The following is a 7,544-nucleotide window of genomic DNA, read 5'->3' on the forward strand; positions in this document are numbered from 1 at the left end:
CTGTAGCTCCCTCGCGCCGCCGCCCCCGCGCCCCGAGCCGGTGGAGGAGGACCAGGAGGAGGACGAGGAGAAGGAGGAGACGACGACCGCCAGCTCAGCCAGGCCACGCGATGTCGCCGTCCGCGCGTTGCTCTGCCCTACCTCAGCTCAGCCAGGCCGGCGCCGTGTACTCCCTCGACTGCAGGTGAGCCCCTCCCCTCCACTTTCTTCTTCTTCTTCTTCCTCTTGCCCTCAACCTCTGCTCCGAGTCTCGACCACTGTGCAGGGCCCGTCCATCTCCGGCGAGCTCACCACACCGCGCGAGCTCAACGACCGCTGTGCAGGGCACCACCACGCAGGTGACAGTTAGGTACAGTTACAGAAAATGGCTTGTAAATAGGGTTAGGGTTTGGGAGTGGAGATCATGGCCTTGGCTTGTAAATTGTTGTTGATTCTCAAGTAAATTTTTCTGTTAGGTACAGTTAGGTACAGTTACAAAAAAATTGACACGGAAAGGTTGTGTCATGCATCACAGGATTTGTAGGAGTTCTTGGAGCCACAAAAATAACTTTAGAACCCAGAGAGGCCTCAGACTAGCATCATAGGCAATAAGATCAGGCAACATCTGTTCTTATTAGTTTAATAGAAGAGAGAGGGATGGAAAAATAGACAAGAAAGCAGAATATAGCCAAGACAAGTAGCATATATTCTTAAGCAGAGTATAAGGATAGCATAGAAGAAATAGACATGGTAGCACCCAACTGAACATCTACTTTTGCAGAACACTGCACTCCACTTACACATGGTATTTTTATGCAAATAGGACACCATACCCACAAGCACTTGGGCTAGTATCATTAGCAGTGCTGCTGTAAGTATATATAACATCAGTAACATGTAACAACAAGTATAAGTAGCTATTACCCAAAGGTCAGCCAGACCAATGGGAATAGACAGAATTAAGTAACCAACTCCAGGAACTAGAGTAGCATATTCAGTTAACTGAATCCAAACACCCTTTTTATCCTTCAGTTTATGCTGTACGATAGTCAAGATGATCTGATTGTCTGTAGTTCTCATCTCACAGCCATTCTGAAGCACTCGAACCGCGATGTCTTGAAATATCCCACCACAATTTGTTTAAAAAAATGTTTGTTTGCACCTCATCTACTGCTTGCTTCATATTAAGCCTGAACCATCACACTTGCTTAGCATATGATGGGGTCCAAAATCTGTATAACAGTTTAATTTTTTTGCATGGAAAGGTTCACCCAAATTGCCATTAAGAGAAACCAAAGCTCGCTACAAAGTCTCGAATACTAATCTTTATAACTATGTGCTTTCTTTTCTATATTTTTTGACAGGTGGCACATATGTTTCTTATGCCATATTTGTTGGTTTTTCTGGAGGGTGATGATGTCATGTCTCTACAGTAGATCAAAATAAATGGAAGTTTAAAAATATGAGAGAAGTCGTCTTGACTAATTACATGTTTATGTAAAAAAGAATAGCAGGGATATTTTACAACTCCTGTGTGTGTAGTTCCTTGTTTTTACTGTAGTTGTGGCTGCTTTCTTCTTGTATCATAAAAATATCCCTGTTGCTGTATTTGTGATGATGTTGTACTTGTGATGATGCTACTTGTGATCTTCTGAAATGACCCATTGGCGACTTCATTACGCGGGGATAATGATTTTGCAGGTACCCCGAGAGGCCCTTGAGTTTGCCAGAATGTCGATTAACTTCCGTTCCGGCAAATTCGGGTACTCCATATGTCCTATTTTCAGCAAAGGTCATGCTGAAATTTTCCGTGAATTTTAGCATGACTTTGCTAAAAATAGGACATATGGAGTACTTGCGACTAATGCATGTTATCATGCATGTTTTATGATTTGCTGTAAGGGTACTAATTGGTCTCTTCTGCTGCTTATCAGAGATGGCGGGAGGCAGCCACCGCCGCTCTGCGACACCGCAGTATGAGTTGGATGCTTCCGAGTTCTTCACTATCATACTTGGCACTTCAATATCATCCATGACGCGGGTATATAAAACGAGAGATCTCCCCTTCACCCTGAAGGAAATATGCCCTAGAGGCAATAATAAAGTTATTATTTATTTCCTTATAATCATGATAAATGTTTATTATTCATGCTAGAATTGTATTTTCCGGAAACATAATACATGTGTGAATACATAGACAAACAGAGTGTCACTAGTATGCCTCTACTTGACTAGCTCGTTAATCAAAGATGGTTATGTTTCCTAACCATGAACAATGAGTTGTTATTTGATTAACGAGGTCACATCATTAGTAGAATGATCTGATTGACATGACCCATTCCATTAGCTTAGCACCTGATCGTTTAGTATGTTGCTATTGCTTTCTTCATGACTTATACATGTTCCTACGACTATGAGATTATGCAACTCCCGTTTACCGGAGGAACACTTTGGGTACTACCAAACGTCACAACGTAAATGGGTGATTATAAAGGAGTACTACAGGTGTCTCCAATGGTCAATGTTGGGTTGGCGTATTTCGAGATTAGGATTTGTCACTCCGATTGTCGGAGAGGTATCTCTGGGCCCTCTCGGTAATACACATCACATAAGCCTTGCAAGCATTACAACTAATATGTTAGTTGTGAGATGATGTATTACGGAACGAGTAAAGAGACTTGCCGTTAACGAGATTGAACTAGGTATTGGATACCGACGATCGAATCTCGGGCAAGTAACATACCGATGAGAAAGGGAACAACGTATGTTGTTATGCGGTCTGACCGATAAAGATCTTCGTAGAATATGTAGGAGCCAATATGGGCATCCAGGTCCCGCTATTGGTTATTGACCAGAGACATGTCTCGGTCATGTCTACATTGTTCTCGAACCCGTAGGGTCCGCACGCTTAAGGTTACGATGACAGTTATATTATGAGTTTATGCATTTTGATGTACCGAAGGTTGTTCGGAGTCCCGGATGTGATCACGGACATGACGAGGAGTCTCGAAATGGTCGAGACGTAAAGATTGATATATTGGAAGCCTATGTTTGGACATCGGAAGTGTTCCGGGTGAAATCGGGATTTTACCGGGTTACCGGGAGGTTACCGGAAACCCCCGGGAACCATATGGGCCTTCATGGGCCTTAGTGGAAAGGAGAAAGGGGCAGCCCAAGGTGGCTGCGCCTCTTCCCCCTCCCCTAGTCCTATTAGGACTAGGAGAAGGTGGCCGGCCCCCCTCTCTCCCTTCCCCTCCGAGGAATCCTAGTTGGACTAGGATTGGGGGGAGGAATCCTACTCCCAGAGGGAGTAGGACTCTCCTGCGCCTCCCTCTTTGGCCGGCCAGCCTCCCCTCCTCTCCTCCTTTATATACGGAGGCAGGGGCACCTCTAAACACACAAGTTGACACAAGTTGATCCACGTGATCGATTCCTTAGCCATGTGCGGTGCCCCCTGCCACCATATTCCTCGATAATACTGTAGCGGAGTTTAGGCGAAGCCCTGCTGCTGTAGTTCATCAAGATCGTCACCACGCCGTCGTGCTGACGAAACTCTTCCCCGACACTTTGCTGGATCGGAGTCCGGGGATCGTCATCGAGCTGAACGTGTGCTCGAACTCGGAGGTGCCGTAGTTTCGGTACTTGATCGGTTGGATCGTGAAGACGTACGACTACTTCCTCTACGTCGTGTCATCGCTTCCGCAGTCGGTCTGCGTTGGGTACGTAGACAACACTCTCCTCTCGTTGCTATGCATCACATGATCCTGTGTGCGCGTAGGAAATTTTTTGAAATTACTACGAATCCCAACAGTGGCATCCGAGCCTGGTTATTGATGTTGATGTTATATGCATGAGTAGAACACAAGTGAGTTGTGGACGATACAAGTCATACTGCCTACCAGCATGTCATATTTTGGTTCGGCGGTATTGTTGGACGAGACGACCCAGACCAACCTTACGCGTACGCTTACGCGAGACCGGTTCCCTCGACGTGCTTTGCACAGAGATGGCTTGCGGGCGACTGTCTCTCCAACTTTAGTTGAACCAAGTATGGCTACGCCCGGTCCTTGCGAAGGTTAAAATGGAGTCTATTTGACAAACTATCGTTGTGGTTTTGATGCGTAGGTGAGATTGGTTCTTACTTAAGCCCGTAGCAGCCACGTAAAAAAATGCAACAACAAAGTAGAGGACGTCTAACTTGTTTTTGCAGGGCATGTTGTGATGTGATATGGTCAAGGCATGATGCTGAATTTTATTGTATGAGATGATCATGTTTTGTAACCAAGTTATCGGCAACTGGCAGGAGCCATATGGTTGTCGCTTTATTGTATGCAATGCAATCGCGATGTAATGCTTAACTTTATTACTAAACGGTAGTGATAGTCGTGAAAGCATAAGATTGGCGAGACGACAACGATGCTACGATGGAGATCAAGGTGTCGCGCCGGTGACGATGGTGATCATGACGGTGCTTCGGAGATGGAGATCACAAGCACGAGATGATGATGGCCATATCATATCACTTATATTGATTGCATGTGATGTTTATCTTTTTATGCATCTTATTTTGCTTTGATTGACGGTAGCATTATAAGATGATCTCTCATTAAATTATCAAGAAGTGTTCTCCCTGAGTATGCACCGTTGCCAAAGTTCGTCGTGCCCAGACACCACGTGATGATCGGGTGTGATAAGCTCTACGTCCATCTACAACGGGTGCAAGCCAGTTTTTGCACACGCAGAATACTCAGGTTAAACTTGACGAGCCTAGCATATGCAGATATGGCCTCGGAACACGGAGACCGAAAGGTCGAGCGTGAATCATATAGTAGATATGATCAACATAACGATGTTCACCATTGAAAACTACTCCATCTCACGTGATGATCGGTTATGGTTTAGTTGATTTGGATCACGTAATCACTTAGAGGATTAGAGGGATGTCTATCTAAGTGGGAGTTCTTAAGTAATATGATTAATTGAACTTAAATTTATCATGAACTTAGTACCTGATAGTATCTTGCTTGTTTATGTTGATTGTAGATAGATGGCTCGTGCTGTTGTTCCGTTAAATTTTAATGCGTTCCTTGAGAAAGCAAAGTTGAAAGATGATGGTAGCAATTACACGGACTGGGTCCGTAACTTGAGGATTATCCTCATTGCTGCACAGAAGAATTACGTCCTGGAAGCACCGCTGGGTGCCAGGCCTGCTGCTGGAGCAACGCCAGATGTTATGAACGTCTGGTAGAGCAAAGCTGATGACTACTCGATAGTTCAGTGTGCCATGCTTTACGGCTTAGAATCGGGACTTCAACGACGTTTTGAACGTCATGGAGCATATGAGATGTTCCAGGAGTTGAAGTTAATATTTCAAGCAAATGCCCGGATTGAGAGATATGAAGTCTCCAATAAGTTCTATAGCTGCAAGATGGAAGAGAACAGTTCTGTCAGTGAGCATATACTTAAAATGTCTGGGTATAATAATCACTTGATTCAATTGGGAGTTAATCTTCCAGATGATTGCGTCATTGACAGAATTCTCCAATCACTGCCACCAAGCTACAAGAGCTTCGTGATGAACTATAATATGCAAGGGATGAACAAGACTATTCCCGAGCTCTTCGCAATGCTAAAAGCTGCGGAGGTAGAAATCAAGAAGGAGCATCAAGTGTTGATGGTTAACAAGACCACTAGTTTCAAGAAAAAGGGCAAAGGGAAGAGAAAGGGGAACTTCAAAAAGAACGGCAAGCAAGTTGCTGCTCAAGAGAAGAAACCCAAGTCTAGACCTAAGCCTGAAACTGAGTGCTTCTACTGCAAGCAGACTGGTCACTGGAAGCGGAACTGCCCCAAGTATTTGGCGGATAAGAAGGATGGCAAGGTGAACAAAGGTATATGTGATATACATGTTATTGATGTGTACCTTACCAATGCTTGCAGTAGCACCTGGGTATTTGATACTGGTTCTGTTGCTAATATTTGCAACTCGAAACAGGGACTACAGAATAAGCGGGCACTGGCAAAGGACGAGGTGACGATGCGCGTGGGAAACGGTTCCAAAGTCGATGTGATCGCGGTCGGCACGCTACCTCTACATCTACCTTCGGGATTAATATTAGACCTAAATAATTGTTATTTAGTGCCAGCGTTGAGCATGAACATTATATCTGGATCTTGTTTAATGCGAGACGGTTATTCATTTAAATCAGAGAATAATGGTTGTTCTATTTATATGAGTAATATCTTTTATGGTCATGCACCCTTGAAGAGTGGTCTATTCTTACTAAATCTCGATAGTAGTAATACACATATTCATAATGTTGAAACCAAAAGATACAGAGTTGATAATGAAAGTGCAACTTATTTGTGGCACTGTCGTTTAGGTCATATCGGTGTAAAACGCATGAAGAAACTCCATACTAATGGACTTTTGGAACCACTTGATTATGAATCACTTGGTACTTGCGAACCGTGCCTCATGGGCAAGATGACTAAAACACCGTTCTCCGGTACTATGGAGAGAGCAACAGATTTGTTGGAAATCATACATACCGATGTATGTGGTCCGATGAATATTGAGGCTCGTGGCGGATATCGTTCTTTTCTCACCTTCACAGATGATTTAAGCAGATATGGATATATCTACTTAATGAAGCATAAGTCTGAAACATTTGAAAAGTTCAAAGAATTTCAGAGTGAAGTTGAAAATCATCGTAACAAGAAAATAAAGTTTCTACGATCTGATCGTGGAGGAGAATATTTGAGTTACGAGTTTGGTGTACATTTTGAAAAACTGTGGAATAGTTTCGCAACTCACGCCCCCCGGAACACCACAGCGTAATGGTGTGTCCGAACGTCGTAATCGTACTTTACTAGATATGGTGCGATCTATGATGTCTCTTACAGATTTACCGCTATCATTTTGGGGATATGCTTTAGAGACGGCCGCATTCACGTTAAATAGGGCACCATCAAAATCCGTTGAGACGACGCCTTATGAACTATGGTTTGGCAAGAAACCAAAGTTGTCGTTTCTTAAAGTTTGGGGCTGCGATGCTTATGTGAAAAAACTTCAACCTGATAAGCTCGAACCCAAATCGGAGAAATGTGTATTCATAGGATACCCAAAGGAAACTGTTGGGTACACCTTCTATCACAGATCCGAAGGCAAAACATTTGTTGCTAAGAATGGATCATTTCTAGAGAAGGAGTTTCTCTCGAAAGAAGTGAGTGGGAGGAAAGTAGAACTTGACGAGGTAACTGTACCTGCTACCTTACTGGAAAGTAGTTCATCACAGAAAACTGTTTCAGTGACACCTACACCAGTTAGTGAGGAAGCCAATGATAATGATCATGAAACTTCAGATCAAGATACTACTGAACTTCGTAGATCAACCAGAGTAAGATCCGCACCAGAGTGGTACGGTAATCCTGTTCTGGAGGTCATGCTACTAGATCATGATGAACCTACGAACTATGAAGAAGCGATGGTGAGCCCAGATTCCGCAAAGTGGCTAGAAGCCATGAAATCTGAGATGGGATCCATGTATGAGAACAAAGTATGGACT

This window comes from Triticum dicoccoides, chromosome 3A (genome assembly GCF_002162155.2).
Source record: "Triticum dicoccoides isolate Atlit2015 ecotype Zavitan chromosome 3A, WEW_v2.0, whole genome shotgun sequence".
Classification (NCBI taxonomy): Eukaryota; Viridiplantae; Streptophyta; class Magnoliopsida; order Poales; family Poaceae; genus Triticum; species Triticum dicoccoides.